Source organism: Anser cygnoides, chromosome 3 (assembly GCF_040182565.1).
Source record: "Anser cygnoides isolate HZ-2024a breed goose chromosome 3, Taihu_goose_T2T_genome, whole genome shotgun sequence".
NCBI lineage: Eukaryota > Metazoa > Chordata > Aves > Anseriformes > Anatidae > Anser > Anser cygnoides.
In genome coordinates, this window is record NC_089875.1 from 18,432,651 (window position 1) to 18,450,829 (window position 18,179).

At 40.5% G+C, this 18,179-nt stretch overlaps 1 long non-coding RNA gene across 1 annotated transcript in view; it reads right to left on the bottom strand.

Annotated features, from left to right (window-relative positions):
• Positions 1-996: 996 nt before the first annotated feature.
• Positions 997-18,179, bottom strand: part of LOC106043149 (uncharacterized) — a 30,293-nt gene continuing 13,110 nt past the window's right edge. Inside the window, exon 3 of the long non-coding RNA XR_007168867.2 lies at positions 997-2,293. This is a non-coding gene — a long non-coding RNA (uncharacterized lncRNA). The remainder of the gene's footprint in view (positions 2,294-18,179) is intronic.

The following is an 18,179-nucleotide window of genomic DNA, read 5'->3' on the forward strand; positions in this document are numbered from 1 at the left end:
TACTAAAGGAAATATCCTTATTAGAAAATAGTCAGAGATGTCATAGGTTCTCAGGCTTTGAGGTTTTCAGAAATTCTCGTGCCTTTTCCTCCAGCATACAGAACCTTTCTCCCTTGTGTTGCCATACCCCTTCTCCCTACCCAGTCTACCTCTGAAGATGGATGTACTGCCTCCTTCTTTCCTGTCTGAACTTCACATGCCTGAAATCCTTCTGAGTTTTGTCCAGATTGTCATGCTGTATGGCTTTCAAGGCTCCTGCTGATACGTAGTCTTTCTGAATCACCTGTCTGGGACTTCTCTACTCTTTGAACGCTAGACTCTGTAGCCAAGCTACACTTGAATGCATTTCACATAAAACCTAAGCATTAGTGTTTCTGCTGTTTCAGAGCATCAGCCAGACTACTTCCTTAATACACAGGCATATTCCCCAAACTGTTGCTGTGAATAAAATGATCCAGGCCTGCTTTCTAGGCTTGTGGCTTGGCTTTTGAAACAGCTTCTGAATTCCTTAGAGGCAGTTAACACCCTTAAATCTCATTCTCTGGAAATGGAACAAGTTCACTAAGGTCCTTGGATTATCATGTTAGAATCATAGGTCACATCCTATCTTATTGCAAATTGAGTGAAAATGACCTTTCCTGAGATGTGTATTGTGACCGTAAATTCAGGCAGGTGTATACATCTGATCATTTTGTATAATTTTCATTGGGTTATCACAGAACCATGATTTTTCCCATTTTCAAAGTAAAAAATAGTCACAGCTATTCACCTTCTGTCTGTGAGGTTAATTTAGTGCTGAGTCAAGCATTGCAAGAGAAATAAAAAAGAGCAAGTGCATATGCAAGAGACTTTAGGGAGTGGATTTTGCAGTCCACTGGTAAGCTGATATTTAGGGCTGAGAGCAGCATCAGCAAACTGCCTAATGAAGATGAACCCACTGCACTTAGGGGATGCTTTTCCTCATTAATTTCCTAAAGTAATAATACATCCCCAAAACTCAATGACTACCTGAGAGTGAATGGCTGCAAGGTATCCTGCAGCTGTTGCAGGGGGCTGAATGTCAGGAATTCCAGCAGGGAGCAGCAGGGATATTGCCTTTCTGTGTGCTAAGTCAATCAAATATCCATTTGCCTTTGTTCTGAACTTTTCAGGTTGGATAAAAAGGACAATAATGCTTAACTGCATAACTTACATTATGAAGAATGTAATGCTACTGCAGGCACATTTGGAACATGTTTGTGATACTTGGTAGTGATTGCAGTGCCTAACTTCAAGTGGGAAAATGTTTGCCGGGGTCCTAATTTTTGTACACAAAGAACTAACGCCTTTTCTACCATCTTCAGGAGATTGTTGCTTAGCATCTAAAAGGGACTGACTCTGTACTCCCAAATGTTGTCAATGTCACCCTTAGGCATGCTGCCAATCAGAGGAGGTTTTTTTTACTGAAAAAGTGGGATGACCTCATAACAGATATCATCTTTCATTGTAAATCAAATCAAATAAAAAAAAAAAAAAACAAAAACACTCCCCCCCCCCAAAAAAAAAAATCTGTATATTACTGAGTGCAGTAATAGCAACAGAAGAGCAACAGAAACTGTCTTCAGGAGTCCCCTTCACATGCCTGCCAACTTCAACAAGCAGTTGGCTTCAGGTAATATCCAGCATAGGTAACAGGTTGAAGAAACCAGAGACCTGTTTCATCATTTTTCTTGGTGCACCATGGCTATTAAATCCCACCATCCTGATTTATTACTGCTTCATGGATGCTTTGAAATGTATAAAAGCAAATTTTTATTAATATCTTGAAGGTCTTGGCTTAAAAAGCCCTTCAAATCTTTCATGGAGACATGCAGATATATTTTTAATTACTTCCAGTTTTCAAGTAGACACAAACACTAGAAGTTTATAAACTGTGCATCCTTCTGAACTAACTTTTAGGAATTTAGTGATCCTTCTGGTCTTCTGCTCCTATGGCAAACAAAAATGACAACATATCAAGCAAATACCAAATTTCTCCATCTTTCAGGTTGTACTGGGTTTACATGGCAAGGTTTCGGTAGCCGGGGGCTGCAGGGATGGCTTCTGTGCCCCCAAGGCCAGTGCAGGAGGGCAGGAGGTGCTCCAGGCATTGGAGCAGAAGTTCCCCTGCAGCCTGTGGAGGGGACCATGGTGGAGCAGGCTTCCCTCTGCCACACAAGGTGTACCACGGTGGAGTAGCCCATGGTGGAGGAGGAAGAATGAAGGCAGAAGTATTCACCAAAGAACAAGCTCTTTTCAAGGATGTTCTGCAGCTCTGCAGGAAAATATTTTTAGTGATTAAAGAGGGTGTTTTATAAAAACTGCATAACCAGGCTAGTATTCTGTTTGGAATGCCCATTTTAATCAACTTTCTACTCCACATGAAGCATTAATCCAAAGAAGCACAAGCAAGCTAGGGTAACCATTGTATTTACTGTTATTAATAGGTTCCAATCTGCTGCAACATCAGCCCATGTCTCCCCAGGCAATTAAAGATGGTTTTTGCTTTTAAAGAATCTTTAATGGGTGCAGCCAATGGGACATCTATTAACATGGATGAACTCAATTACTATCTTAGTCACGATCAATATTTGCTTACACCAAGTTAGTAAAAATACTGAAAGCTTATAGAGCAGTTAAATGGTTGCTGATGTTAAGACAGCAGGAAAGCTTGAGAGCACTGAGAAATGTGCCTTTAAATAAGTGCAATTTGTCTTGGTATTTCTGAAGTCATCCAGGAAATGAGTGCTGATGATCATCTTTTCTGACACTGGTATTGCAAATTTGCATCAAGGAGATAAAGACTTACTAAATCTTTCAGTGAGCGAAGGTTAAAAATTAACTCACTCTTTCCCGAGTATGGTGAAGAATATGTTATAAGAAGCAAATTGACTAGCAAATAGTCTAAAAATAAGACAAACAGATTTACATTCATATTCACTCATGTGACTGGCCTAGGTGGAAAAGCCAGTATTAGATAATATCTCTGGACTATTGCCAACCAGCTTTGTAAGAACTTAGCAGGGGGATACCGTGTTCCAACAGGGTGACTTTGCTTCCCCTGCAAAGACAGCAGATTGGGCTCAGAAGAACCAAGAATCTTATAATGGGGTAAAGAGCAAGCTGTATCAGAACCACATCAACGGCAGCTCAACAGTGCTGTCTGCATCATTCCTATAAGACGATTTACTCATTTCAGAGAGGGGCTAGAGAGGGATTCAAATGTTGGAGGGGGAGTCTGGAGTTTCTGATTTCTATGTTAAATTTTCTCTGATGCCACTTAATATTTCTACTTTGGTTCTTATTCTTTTTTTTTTCTTTTTAATTGGCTTCATATTCTGGGAATTGAAGGGCAGCTAAGAAGAGAGAGGTTGAATGAGTAGGAGAAGCTAAGGAAAGAGGTCCCACACAAATCCATGAGTTTATGACTAAAGGCTTCAGTATAGTTGGTTTTCTTGTTTATTTGTTTTAAGTTAAAGCTATCTCCGGGCCAGTCAGAATGTTATTTTTTCTTGGAAGATTCTCAGTGAGAGAGCCCGAAAACCTCCATGTTTTCCAGGTTTTACTGGCTGTTCTAGGTGATTAAGTCTATCTTTGCTTTAGCACAGCCATGAAAGGCTGACCTATATTTCAAAAAAAGGATAGGAGACAATTAATTTCTGTGGGCCCTTCTTGGATGATGTCCCGGAGTATCTATAGAGCCTGCCAAACAAGCCATCAGCAAAAGATTACGTATTTCTGATGAAGAGGTTTGTTGATGATCTATTCCCTACATTGTGATAGAAACATGCTGGCCTGGGGAAAGGAAGACAAGAGCTTTCAATTAATCATTTACACTTCACAAATGAATTGTTAAGTAACAACGGGTCAGTCATTTAATCTTACTGAATCTTAATTATCTGTCTTGAAAATGAGCTGAGATCACTTGCATACATGGTATAAAGTTGAAAGACTATTGCAAGCTCTAATTTGTATTGTACTTTGCAAAGATGTGAGAGGTTGTGTAAGACTAACACTGGGAATAACAGTGGGCCTGGTTCTCAGTTACACTAAGTCCACTGAGGCAGCATATAAGGGTATTAGCAATGATGGAGGTTTTTCTCTTCCATGAATTTGTCTAGTAGCATCTTGAATGCAGTAAGCAGTTTGTCCAGATTGCTTTCTGGATACCAAACCACTTAACTAGATTCAAAGAAAGATGAAAGAAATTCATGTCAGAAAAATGCATCAAGACCTACTAAAAACAAAGTTGTTTTCCCATCAAAACCTTTGATATCACCTTGAAGGCAAGTAAGTATGATCACAGTAGAGTGTCCTATAGCTCTTCTGAGGCTTCTTGACAGCCCTGAGGATCAAGGACATAGCCTAAACAAAACATTAAAAAGAAGCCTGATTTCTTCAACCTGAAACAAATAGACAAACAAAGGAGTTTTGTAGCATGAAATACTCCCATATTCCCCTCTTCCATTTCATCCCATCAATCATTTTCAATCAAATAAAATGTCACATTGTTTTTACATTGTTTTTGTTTGTCCTGCTACTTCAAAACTTCATTGTAATTGTTTTAATGAAATATTCCCTTTTGGAAAACAAACAAATTTAGACTTCAAACATTTGTTGCTAACAAATTTCAGATCAACATCTGTTCATAATCAGATTTTGATTGACCTGAATCTGCATTTTTCAACAAGTGCAATATGCAAACAGAAAAGTGTCCAACCCCAAATTGGCAGAACTGTTAAATTAGAGCAGCCACTCTCCTGTGTACAGCCTAGTGAAGAATTAGATCTGTTCTCTCTTTCCCAGATGTGCAACATAAAGAAGGCATCAAATTCCAAGTCTAACAGTTTGTCATCATTACCTGCAACAAAATTAATTACTGCCAGTGTGAAGAAGTTTGTTTTCACAAGATGTAGAGTCTGGCTAAGCAGAATGCTCACACTGTTCATTAGAAGTGCCGGGGGGTTCCTGAGCATTCTTAACCACCACATTGTACTCAACTACTAAGTGCTCGGGTGGACAGCCAAGCTAGAAAAACAAGGAAATCCTATTAAAACAAGAAGTAACTATTCATGAGCCATATGTTTAACTGCAGTGTTTCAGTGTGTCCTTTCCCCATTGCTTTATAATCTTCAAAACAAAATAGTCAGGAAACTTCCTCCCTACATAAGTATTTCTGTTACTATCACCAACAAATTAAAACACTCTTTTTTTTTTTTTACCTATTTGCCTGTTTAAAAATAATTTAAGCTGATGCCATCTGCACTTGGCACAAAAGATCCCCTAAAAACATTGCCTTTGCCAGGAAAAGCTGTTCGCTTTCTTCAGGCACAAGTCTAGAGAGGTGCTGAGCGAGCTCAGCCCCTCCCAAAGCTGAGACAAGGCCCTTGGAGATTAGGACTTCTGAGACTGTTTCATTTCCATTGAGTTTGGACTTGCAAGTCTGTTCTTCATCCTTCTCTAAAGTTATTTCAATTAAAGCAAAACAAGCCAGAAAATCTCACAGCAAGGCAAGGTCCAAAATAGCCTTGTCTCTTCGTGTTTGCTTCCGAGGTCCTCTTAGGAATTAGGCCTCCTATTTAAAAGCATGTTGTATTTGAGTGAAGGGAGAATGGAAAGTTCCACTTCTCCATGAATTTTCCCTAGAATATTTCTGTTGGGAACTGCTCTGCATAAAAGAACAAATTTGCCACAGAAAAAGTAATTTCCCTAATATACATATCTTTTGACATCCAAACAAATCATAGAGGACTAACCTGCTGCCCATAACGAAAAGCTCTGCTTCTGTCCCAGTGCCCAATGAATAGGCACTTGAGGCTGGGCTTTGTTGGTAGAGGCATGGAAATACCATATACAGTACTGGTAAGGCCTCATTTCAGATACTGCAATTCTGGTCACATCCGTTCAAAAAAGATAAGCTGAAAATGGAAGGGGTGCAGAGAAGGGTTTCTAGGATGAGTTCAGGAAAAAAAGATTTATCTCACAGGAAGAGGTAAAAAGAGCTTGCCTTGTTTAGCCTAGTGAAATGAGGCTAGAGAGAGGAGATAACGACTCTATATAGGTACATCAAGGAGTAAATATCAACAAGGGAGAAGAATTATTTAACCTAAAGGATAAAGCTGGGACAAGATCAAATGGATATAAATTGGGCATGAATAAATTTAGACTGGAATTTGGGGGATGGTTTCTAACCATTGGAAGAATGACATTCTGGAATAGCCTTTCAAACAGGGTAGTGGTGGATAAAGAACTTCAATTTAATCTTGTGATAGGAGTCCTTGAAAAATCAAGTGGATCTGAAAAAAATGACTTCATCAACTATCTTCAAGGTGTTGCTTACACTATATATTTGCATAACATGTATTCTATGTTCTAGACCTCCTACTGATCACCTGCCAGGAATAATAAGAAGAAACTTTTTCTACTTCATACATAATTTTGCCTTTTGGGATTTTTTTTTTTTTTTTTGCTTTTCCTGAAGTAGCAAAGATTAGCCACAGAGAAAGAGAGGAAGTAGAGATAGGTGCATAGGTGTTCCTTAAGGCATTAAGATCTTCTGGGTGGCTTTGGTTATGTTATTGTCCACATACCTGGGTTTGCACTGATTGCCAGATTTGATGTCAGTAGGTAATCTTCTCTTAGTTTGACTTTTCACTGAAGGGCACTGACTTGTCCGACATGTAAGATCACCTGAGAATTTCACCTAACATATCCTACCAAATATTGACAAAGTGATTCTCTTTCTTCCATCCTGATGCTGCTGATGGCTGCAAGTGAAAATATCTGTTACTAAAGGTCTGAAATTCATGATAGGGTGTGAAAAGTATTCTGAATTGAGGAAGGATGATGGAGTATGCCCAGGCAGCTATTCCACAGTGTGCAGAATTATACAACAGAAAGCAAGTCTTCCAGACTTGGGTTAAGTGTGAGTCTCAGCACTTTGAAACATGAAGTATGATAAACTGTTTTTTTCCATTGCTGGAAGAACGCCTTTTACTCAACTTGCATTTTATACTCTTTGTCTTATGACCAAAGAGCAACGTGTTATGACGTACAAAACTGTTTCCTATTCCTTGTATCTAAGACTGAATCAGAATCCTGAGGGTTTTCAGTATGGTGAGACACAGAAAGGGGCGGCATTTTGTCAAGGTAGTAATCAGTCTGCATCATCCCTGGTCAACTGTGCTGCTCCCATCCTGATCATCTCTAAGTATGTAAAACAAAGGAAGCCCATGTCCCCTCCTTAGCGTCAGTTTTCCATAGCATTTCTCTTCTTGACCTGTCCAGATATATATAGGGCAGTCAAACTCAGCCTTGCAGATTTTGCTTACACCAGTAGCCCATTATCTCCAATACAGATACATGTGTTAGTAAGTAAGAGTAAGAGGATTAAGCCCTTGAATTGTGTCTGTCATGTAAACTCCACCTCTTAAATGCTTTACAGAAACCAGTAGTGCAGTTGAAGAGATAAATAAGAACAGAAAGACAGATGTAAGGGGGAAGGGATAAGTTTTCAGCTGAGATTTTAAATGAGATGGAACACCAATGAAGCAGAGAAATACAGAAATGCTTTTTCCAGATGGCAGAAGGCATAGAGGAGAAATTTCTTATCCCACCTCTGGCCAGACTGCATGGAGGGAGAGAGAACATGCAGTTCCTTGATTACGTTAAAGGGTATTACATGTAGAAAAAAAAATAAAATGCAATCCCTCTCTTCACAGCACGTAGTCAATTTGTAGAATATGTTGCAGAGAAAGTCATGCTTCTACCAGCATCAGCAAGATATTGCAGTCTTTGGATTTAAACAATCAAACAAAATTTCACAATTACCTGGGAGTATTATAGAGGTATGATGGCACCTGCAAGAACCGAATACTGATCCCTGCTTGGAGACCAGCCACTTGCCACACTGACCACTACTTATGCTATTTCTCTGTGACCTTGGTGCTGTGCTGTTCCTGGTCATCTGGATATTCAAATCTGAATACTTCTTGTTTTGCATAGACAGAGAAAAACTGATGTGATCTGCATCCCTATCCATAATCATGAAGGGCTGCTGAAGGTCAAAGCTAGGACAACCAGTGCTTACTTCATGTAGAGTTGCTGCAGGCTGAAAGGAAAACAGATAGGGCTTTAAAAACTCTCCTCTCTCAATGAGCCTTTCTTCATGCCCCATGCATTTTATCTGCTTGCCTCCTCTGCTCCAAGAGCCCTGGGATTCCTTAGAAGGTATTTAATGTAATTTTGGTTACTGCCCCCCTCTCTCTCTCTCTCTCTCCTCACAGGGGTCTCAGTTTTGAATAGGAGTACGGTAGTTGAAGTATTTATTCAGGAAGTGAGGGATAAGGATTCATCAGTAACATGCCTACAAAGAAGCTTGAGTTTGGGTAGTAGGCAGGGGTAAAGCAGTCCTGTGTCTGCTGAAGCCATTTCCTGTGCAACAAAAACCACAAAATTCACATGCCATAAAAGGAAAGAGAGAGAAACACCAGTAAAATGAGTGGAGGAAGGCCAGGTGAGTTGGACCGTGACAGAGTAGTGCAGAAGGAGCACATGCTGCTGGCATGTGGGCACAACGGCTGAGTGACACAAGCATTGTGCTTGCATCCTCCATTACCAGCTAGAATCACAGGAGAGAAACACAAGGGACTTCCCACTGTGTGCTTCTCAATTGCCATCTCTTTCCTTTGGTAAGTGGAGATACCCCGTTTCTTAGCGGGTGACATTGGTGGTAGGGGGATGGTTGGACCAGATGATCTTGGAGGTCTTTTCCAACCTTACTGATTCTATGATTCTATAAGGAGCAGACCTAAAGGCCGGAAATCACATTCTAGTTTACAATGACGGGGCCAGACTGTGGATTCTAACTCTTCACTTAAAAAGGCAAAACATAGTATCAACAATCTGCTTTTGAGGACATAAAGACCAGCTTGCTAATGAAGGACTAACAGAAGCCCATTTCATCTTAAAAGGCAATTTCACACCATCCCACTGTTCATTTACATGTCTCCTTTAATTGTCATCTCTTTGTTTAATACTCAGAATACAACAGTTCTTCCTATTGTCCAAACTGTGGCCCCAAGTATTTTATTGGGGCTACTTTTACTCCATGAAAAGGGGATCCACTGTAAATAGGATATGAGGAATTAAGCAGTCTGGATGGTATGCTCTGCCGTGGCCCTCCCAGCTGGCTTGGGAGCCATATAGTAACATAGAGAGAAGTCCAGAACTTCGATTTTGAAAAGAGGGTTTTAGCTACTTGACACTCTGCTTATGTTCTGCTTACTAATTGTGCCTTCTTGACCAGAAACAGGACCAAAAATAGGAGAAACCTTCACAATGCTAACTAACGAAACAACCATAAAAAGAAGTCTTGTTTTATGACATGCTCCATTGGTATTGCAGCATTCTGCCTATGTGGGCATATTTTCTAACACATTATGCAAAAACATGTCAGGGAAGATGCTGAGGATTGTAATTTTCTAATTTAATTCTGCCATTTCCAGTAATGGAAAGCCATACTATGGCTATTTATCTTCATAAGTGACAGATGCATTTCATTAAAACGTCCTTAAATAATTTCTCATGGCACTTGAAGGAGGAAAAAAAGGAGTAAGAAGATACCTATTTTGTAAGCACACACACATTGATGTTTTGAGAACAGGTGAACACACAAATGATCAATGACACTGCATTAAAGAGGTCAAGCAAAAAGACATTTGTCTGGTGTTTTTTGAAATGTTGATGCCTGTTGAACACTTCGTTAAACAATCTGACATTGACTGTTGCTGGGTGAAAATATGCTAATAATATCACTGCACAGGGATGTAATGACTGCCACTTGGGAGAATCCCAAAACTCAGTGTACTGCTCTGACAGGCAGATGCTTCCCTTCCAGTTATTGCTGAAGTGCTGCCATGTAGGAACAGCAGGATGCAGCAGCTGTAGAGCAAGTGACTGCAGAATGATTTAGCCAAGAACTTTGTATTCAGTTAAAGCTGTATATAAATAAGCAGTGTTTCAAGGCAGGTGAATATTCACCCAATTTTCATTCTGTGCTGGACAACTGATAGTGGAGAAATAAAATCCCATATGAAGAAATCTACATCACGTGCTGTTGAACACACATGTTTAAAGGATGGGTGCTCTGTGTAAAGTCCTAGCCCAAGTTTTGGCCTATAGAAGTTGCAAGGAAGCAACAAAGGCATCAGAGAAGGTAGAGCTACAGGTGAGACCATGTGCCATTTTTCTGTTGTTCTCATAATCAATACAGCTTAGGGAAACTTGAAGGCTTGCAACAGTTCCTAGGGGTCATTGGGTCAAGAAAAATCACCAGAGCCATTCTCCTCACCCATTCATTACCAAGATGGGATGGAATGGCTTAAACATAGCACCATCATTTTGTGCTCCTCAGTTCTTACTTTAAAATAACTTTTTCACTTAGGTGGTTGGCAAAGAGAGACAGAGTGGCAAAGAAAGTCTTGCCCAAACTCCTTTCTCACAGGTCTATCACCTGCAACTGATACTCAACAGCGATGGCAAAAAGACCAATGGCTAGGTGAGCCATTGAGAAAGAATTTATGTCTAGAACAAGGAAGTGCTCTTCCATACACTATTAGTACGGAGATAAAGAAATTTTCACAGTCTGTAGACAGTGTTGTTCTCACTCCAGGATTCCCTTGTTTAGGCCCCAGAGCTGTCAAATGAACTGAATGAGTGCCCCGCAGTCCCTGTTGCCATCTTTCTGGCACTCTGCCTTTTTGGCCTTGGCACCTATCACTGGCTCTACATTTACTTTTAGCTCACTGAGCAAATAAACCCAAGAGAATAATCTATTCAAGAAGTGCTGTCCTCTTTTTGGTTGGTGAATCATGCAATCTCTTCTCACTGTCATTCCAAACTACTCACCGAATGTGCTTCATTTGTTATTCTTTCCCAGTGGAGTTTGTTGGCAAAAGTCACGGGGAGTATTACAGCAGTGTCAGTGCAGACAGCACAAGTGGTCTGCCTTCTACACTGCCTGAAGAAATGCTAACTCTGACTAAAAAAAAAAATCACCTTCTTAATGGAAACATTAGCAAACGAGTCAAAGCTTCCTTCCTCCAATGTGTTTTGAAGGTGTGGTTTCCGTAAGTAAAGCGCTCTTAGTGCTTTTCACAAGGGCAGATCCACTGTGTTCTGAGCAGCATCACCCAGAGTTGAATACAAAAGCCCAGTCTGGGGCAAGTGACAACCTGGAACCTGCCATGAACTGACATTCATGGGCACCCACTGCCCAGTTCCCTTCGTGCTGTAGCAGGAAACGCCTCCTTTGAAAGCTCCAGCTCTAAAAGTATATTATATCATGGTCATTCTCAAGTTAAATTAACTTGTCTCTCAGTCAGCACTGGGCTTCTCAAACATCGGACTTTGTTCAGCAGTAAGAGTTCAGCATGCAAACCATGCACACACAACGTTTAGCCTTCTTCCCTCATTGCTCATCAAGTCAGTCTTTATTAATGCATTACAGCAATGCCGTATGAGAAGGTGAGGTAGAACCTCTTGCAGGCCGCTTGCCTCACTTGTTTTTCTGGTGTTACCACCACTGATGCTTAGTCACGCCAAACTCATGACACTTGCCATTGAGTCACGATGGCATGTTGCTCCGTCTGGCCCTGTCTGCAGGCGGATGAGACTACCTGTTTGGGCACAGAGGAAGTCGCGCAGAGAATGACTCAGGGAGCGATGCTGGAAATAGGAGCTGATGCTGTCAGCTCCTCAATAAAACCAAACTTCCAAGGAAGGCGAGCTTTCTTACTCATGCTCTGGTGTTCGGAGAATGACTCAGCCTGCTCACATCACACAGCATTTAAGGACTGTCCACACACAGAGTCACCTGTATTTCAGCTGGAATGATTCTGCCACCGCCTCTTCCTTACCCTTGTTGTGTTTTGGTGCAGGTGCTTAGTTAGGACTGATGTTCAGTGCTTCAGTGGAATGGCTGAACAGTTACCAAAGAGGAAGAAAAAATCTCCCTTGCAGTTAATCACTGGCCACCCTGTGAAATTCATCAAACTTTGAGGAAGCAATTGAAGCCATTTGCACTTGTGGAAAATGGGAAAGGCAAAAGTAGAGGAAATTGCTTGCTGTTTTGCTTTCAGTACCACAGTTACGATTACTCTCCTGTTAGATGAGATTCCTTTACAAGAAAAGCCTTCCAGCTAAAGCATAAAGAGACCAGTCAGGTTTTGTTTAGTTTGTTTGTTTTGAAAAATCAAAAGAAGCACAAAAAAATTGTGCTTCTGCTGATCCATAAAGACAATCTTGACGCACTCAAGAAGGGGGTGTACCCCCTTGAAGGTGAGGATCTGTAAGGCCCAGCTGAATACACTGCTCTGGCAGCTTCCTCTGACAGATATTTCAAAGTGAGGAGTTAACTAGACCTCTTAGTGATTCAGGATTACCATCAGATGAGGCATACACATCAAATATAACAAATGCACTGTCCTGAACATCAGGCCTCTGACTCTGAATGGACAGACTGGTCCATCGTCTTAGGGTGATGGATCCCCAAGGTGGCAGGCCTGGGACCCCTCTGAACACAACTGTGTCCTCTGTTTCCTAGAATGCCCCTTCAAGATCACTCTGGCAACAGTTACTCCCAAGACCCTAATCCTTAACAAGCAACCCCAAGACTGGGACCGCATATGGAATGAGGGCTTTCTGAGAACTACTGATGCGACCCAGGCATGTCAAGAATTTAGCTTGATACCTCTATAATTTCTGTAAATTGTCTCCCTCGTGAGGCACAGGTTGATGTATCTGCAACCTGAGGAAACTCAAGAGTACTTCACAAAACTCCATGTACACAAAAAGCATTCTTTTGCCAGCCCTTCTGAGGCCTCAGCAAAGTACAGCAACACTGAAATGAATGGTAATATACTAGAGTGACATAGGTCTTATGTCTTTAAGTGACATAAATCAGTGCAGTACCATGGTCTTCAAGCCGTTTGTAGTTTAAAAACCACATCAGTAGGAGTAGCATGCACAAAGAGAAAGTGTCAAAGTTCTGTTTCTCCTTTTCCTGCCCATTTCCTTTGTTATTTTATTATCACTGTCAGAGAGCCATATCAATCCTCTTTATCTCATTACAAGGATAAAAACTTGAGTCAATTTGCAGTATACGATACATTAGCTTGTAATATGATACCAGCTGTAATGACCCCGTCCAAAGTGAGAAGTAATCAAGTTAATATTGATGGATAGTGGTTTCCTTTTTCAAAATGATAGTTTTCACATCTGCAGAGAAGCAAGAGAAGAGCCAGCAAAGACAAGAAAAGACCAACATATTTTCTTTTTGTTGCATAATTCTAATAAGAATTGAATTTAGGCCCACTAGAGTTGGGCCTAAACAAGCGATGTACTTGTCCAAACACTAGGAGGATAAAAGCTATGCATCAAATGAAATATGTAATCAGATATTGAAATGAACCTTACACACGTACACAAGCCCATGCCAGTGAATGACAGCACCTCAAAGCGTGACAGAAGCATGGACATGACCACTGGGCCAGTTTCAAGAGAAGAAAATTAGTCTCATTTTTTTGTTGTTGTTAAGATAGAATACCATTTTAAATTTATGTGGGGATTCAAATAAATCCCTATAGTAATGCTCCATTGGGTTCTCCAACTTTTTCTGATTGTCAACAGAACCAAGAGTAACACAGATTTTTCCAACAGCACATGAGAAAATACAAATCACAGTGGCAAAAATGATGTTAAGGAGTAGGAGTGAAGTCCTGCATTCATTCGTGCAGTGCCCTGCCAGAGGACTCATGGTAGTAACCACTCGTGGATGTTAACTAGGCTATCTGAGATCAGAATTACATCCCATAACTTGCCTTTTAAGGCATGTCATTGCCTAAGATGTTTTAAGGGCATCCATCATAATATACACACAGAATGTTCTCATGATGATATACATGGAAACAGCTAATCTGATATCTGCACCCATTTACAACACTTAAATGTTTGGCTCTGATAATGGCTTTTGTTTCTTTTTTCCTTTATTTATTACCTTTCTTTTTAAGATTTTAGTTGCATACAGTTGGAGTTCTTTAAATTTTTTGTTTTCACCTCTGCAGGATCTATTTTTAAAAGACATCTTGTCTCTCTCTTTCATTCACTGCCCTTGCCCTCCTTTTTCCTTCTGACTCTGTTAAATCAGACTCCATTTTTCCTCCAGTTGCTCCACACAACCTTGTGTTCTGCAAACTGACCTTTCATATGCTGCCGTTTGGATCACCAGCTCTAGCCATTACATTAGCAACACACAATTACACCCTCAAGGTAGACTCAAGTGCAGATCCTACCTCTACATAAATACCTTAATGAATGGAAAGATGCTGATGTACATTTGAAGGCTGTTTTCAGCTCATACGAAAGAAGGATTGTGCAGAGACTTGACGCCATGCGTAGTGATGGGAGCATTTCCCAAATGTCTGTGTTCCACCAGAATGCCCTCTGTATGGTGCTGTTTTGTGAAGTGCCCATGCATTATATACTTTCTAGAGGTCATTGCCAAAGCTGCACCCCGTTGTCATAAGGGAGCTGAGTGCACTTCGAAAAGAAGCGTTCTTGGAAACTTATTTGATCGTTTTTGCTTTTGGTTATGAACTGCTGTCCTGAAATGCTGTATTTTGGTGCATTTTGTTGCTCTTTTGGGAGTGGTACGAGGCCAGTAAAGTACTTACACCATTTTTATTTTTTTTTCCATAACTCAACACACATTTTTCTGTGTACAAGTGATACCAGAACTGAAGCAATGCTGGCTTCTCTTCCAACAACAGCACTGAATGGCAAATATGACATATCAAAGAACTTCCCCCATGGCCATACATCAATGTGGGACATGACATAATATTTTCTTTATGGTCTAACAGTTGTGATAAATTGAGCAATATGTGAAATGGTGGCTTTCACACAGTTCAAGGCCTCATTTGTCCAGATCATCACGAATACAATTTGTTTGCAGTACCAAATCCACTGGGAATGAACTATCTTTCTCCCTTTTAGAAGGGACTGCAAAAGAAGGGTACTGGGAGAAAGGAACAGTGTGAGGCTGTCCTGTACCATCTTTGTGCAGAAAGAGATAGCAGTTTCTACTGTGTCTCCCAAGGGCTTTGCTGAGCATGTAATACTAATTGTGACCAATTTGGCCTAGAGAAGAGGTTGACCAGGCTCCAATATCAATTAAACCATCAGATATCATTCTACATAACATATTCTACCTCTTCTGATTTATAAAAGTCTCGCTTTAACTTTGCCCCCCCCCCCCCCCCAAAAAAAAAAAAAAAAGTACTTCTAAAATCCGCAAGGGTAATAAAAATCTGTGGCATTATGGCATGAATGGCAAATCATTTTGTAAGTCTATGAAAACCAGTACGTCCCTTCAATTAACCAATAGAAGCAAGGAAAAGGAACCACTTCTGAAAGATCCCAGAAGGAAAAAAATGTGTTACCAGCACAGCTTCCCTCCAGCATATATATTCTAGGTTATGCCAATGTGTGAAATGATGGCTACAACAAAGTCCAAAGTGATGGGATGATTAAGTGTGTGATAAAAAGAGAATTTAGACTCATTTTGCATGCATTGCAGCAAATTCGGACTTATTCAAAGCTTGTCCAACATTGAAAAGAATCTCTTCACTGAGATCCTCCTGAGGAAGGGAGATGCTGGGTCAGTCAATCGGTGGATCTTCAGTTAGCATATTGCTCTGCTGGCGAACACACACAGCTGCGCAGCCAAAGCAGCTCTTCCTCAGAGCTAGCAAAATGCTCTCGAGTAAGGAAACTTCAAATATCCAGTGCATTTTTGCTGCACTAGAACAAATTAACCACAGCAAAGACTAGCCATGCTCACAACATGGGCTCTGTCAGGATAAACATAATCTGAAACTCTGCAAAGCTTTGGAATTGGGAGAATGCGAGAATCACATGCTGAAAGGAGAGCTGTTGCACAGACATCTGGAAGTTTAGGTCAGTATTCATCATTCACAGATCTAAGTCCAACTAATTCACTGACTTCTTCCTAATTAATTAGAAACCCGGCTTGCATTACAAACAGCTAGGGAACAAGGCAATCCATAGCTGAGGGTTTCTGAGCAGTTTTATCCCACTGCTACCAGGGTTTGACCTTGCTTCTTGCTTTGCCTGCAGGGTTTCAGTGCAACACAGCTACTGACCCTGCTGCTGCTATAGGTTCTCCATAGCCTCCCTCTCTCCAACCTGTGGTATGCTTTAGGGTACAGTCAACCTTACCTCTACAACCAAGCCACAGATTTGGGATGAGCTTATTTGCAGAAAAATGCAATGTCATGGTACAGCCTAGGCTAGTAGTGAAGTTTGAATGCATTTGGGACAGTCATTTGTGACTGACAAAAAGGAAAAAAAATAAAAGAACATGAGGAAAATTTCAACTTTCTGTTTCAACATTTCCTGTTATAAAACCATTTATTCCTCAACCCAATGGGATCGTTCAAGGCCAAATTCAGTTGCACTTACTTTTCAAAAGTAAAGACAAACAAATGAGTTTTCCTGCAACGCACAACTGAAACTCAAAACTGAAGTCTCTTGGTCAGGTTTCACTCTGGGCCAACTCAACCAGATGCAAATTTTCCTGCTTTGCCCATGCTGTGGGCACACAAACTGTTTGCACAGCTCATCTGTAAAAATGTGCTTCCACATTTAGCCTGCTCATGAAGCAGGTACTGGTGGCAGGCACAGTGTTTAACACACCACATGTTCCCACGGACACACTTTTCATACAGGACATAACAATACACAATAAAAATATTTATGCAATAATTGAAGAGTGGGCTGTGAGCTCTCAGCATATAATTCTGTTTTCAGTGGAATAAGCATATTTTCTCACACTGAAAATTTTAGCCTAATTAAAAGAACAAGTAGGTTACTTCTGATAGTATATATAGGTACAGTAGGACAACAATCTAGTCATCCATTCCAAAACTGTCTAGAAATTTATAAGCACTTCAGTTCTAGCAGCCTGATCTACCTGGTGGTTATTTTAATGTTCTTAATGCCATCTGGATCAACATTATTTTCATCCTAAATCCAAAACACAGCACCATACCAACTACCATGAAAATTAACTGTATCCCTGCCAAGAATCAATGAATAGGCTGCATCTTGCTGAACGTAATGAAAAACTGAGGTAGCACCTGTGCTTTACAGACTCCCAACATTTGATCAAAACACAGAGTTGGGAGCAGATCCACACACATCTGCTTCAGTCTCTGGAGAACAGTGCTTGTTTGCCTTTGCACATTATAGAGATGGAGATCTTTGCACAGATTGAATTCAGAGGTTTACAACACTTAGTCACTTTTCTAGCAATGCTCATAGGTAGATTTACATGTGTCTGTAAGATTCACGGAGTCCCTTGTTTGTAGTATATTGAAAGACTTGCTTTTGCTCTTCCAGTAACTTTATTTGAAACGTGATGAGACTTCGTGACATGTCAAAAAGAAACTCTGAAATCACACTATGCCTAGGCACAGCAAGAGTAAGTTCAATTCACTTTTGCAGCTGTCCAAGTGAATTTGTTTGCTCTTACTGGTATATGGCTCAGCTTAATATTTTCCTAAGCCAGTTCTTGATTATTCTGTGGACAGATGACTAAAATTAATAACACAGAAAAGTTGGTCAGCCTAGTAAAACATATTCTGGGAGGCAAAAGTCAGAGCATCCAGATATTCCTCTCTGGAATGAAATACTCCTACCCTTTCTGGCCTAGACAGATTTTCTCATTAGCAAGAGAAAACATTATTCAGCAAGTTGTATATAAAAGCTGAAAGCACTGAGTTCCTATCCTAGGTTGAACATTGCCTGCAGTGATCTTCAGTAGCTCCTCCCACAGCCTCAATTTGTTGGACCATGAAATAAAAATAACCTTTTTCCTACAGTACAAGTGGAGTGAGGCTGATTAGATGTGGAATTGCCCCCAGCCCCAAAATAATTAGTCTTGTACCAGTGAAGAAGTCTCTTGAAGCTTCTGGAAAGACAGAAGGAAGAAAAGGAGGGAGGGAGCGAGAAAGAGAGAGATGGATTTGTGCTTGGATATCAGTTGTATAAATGACTTTTATTCTCAAATTTCCTAACCT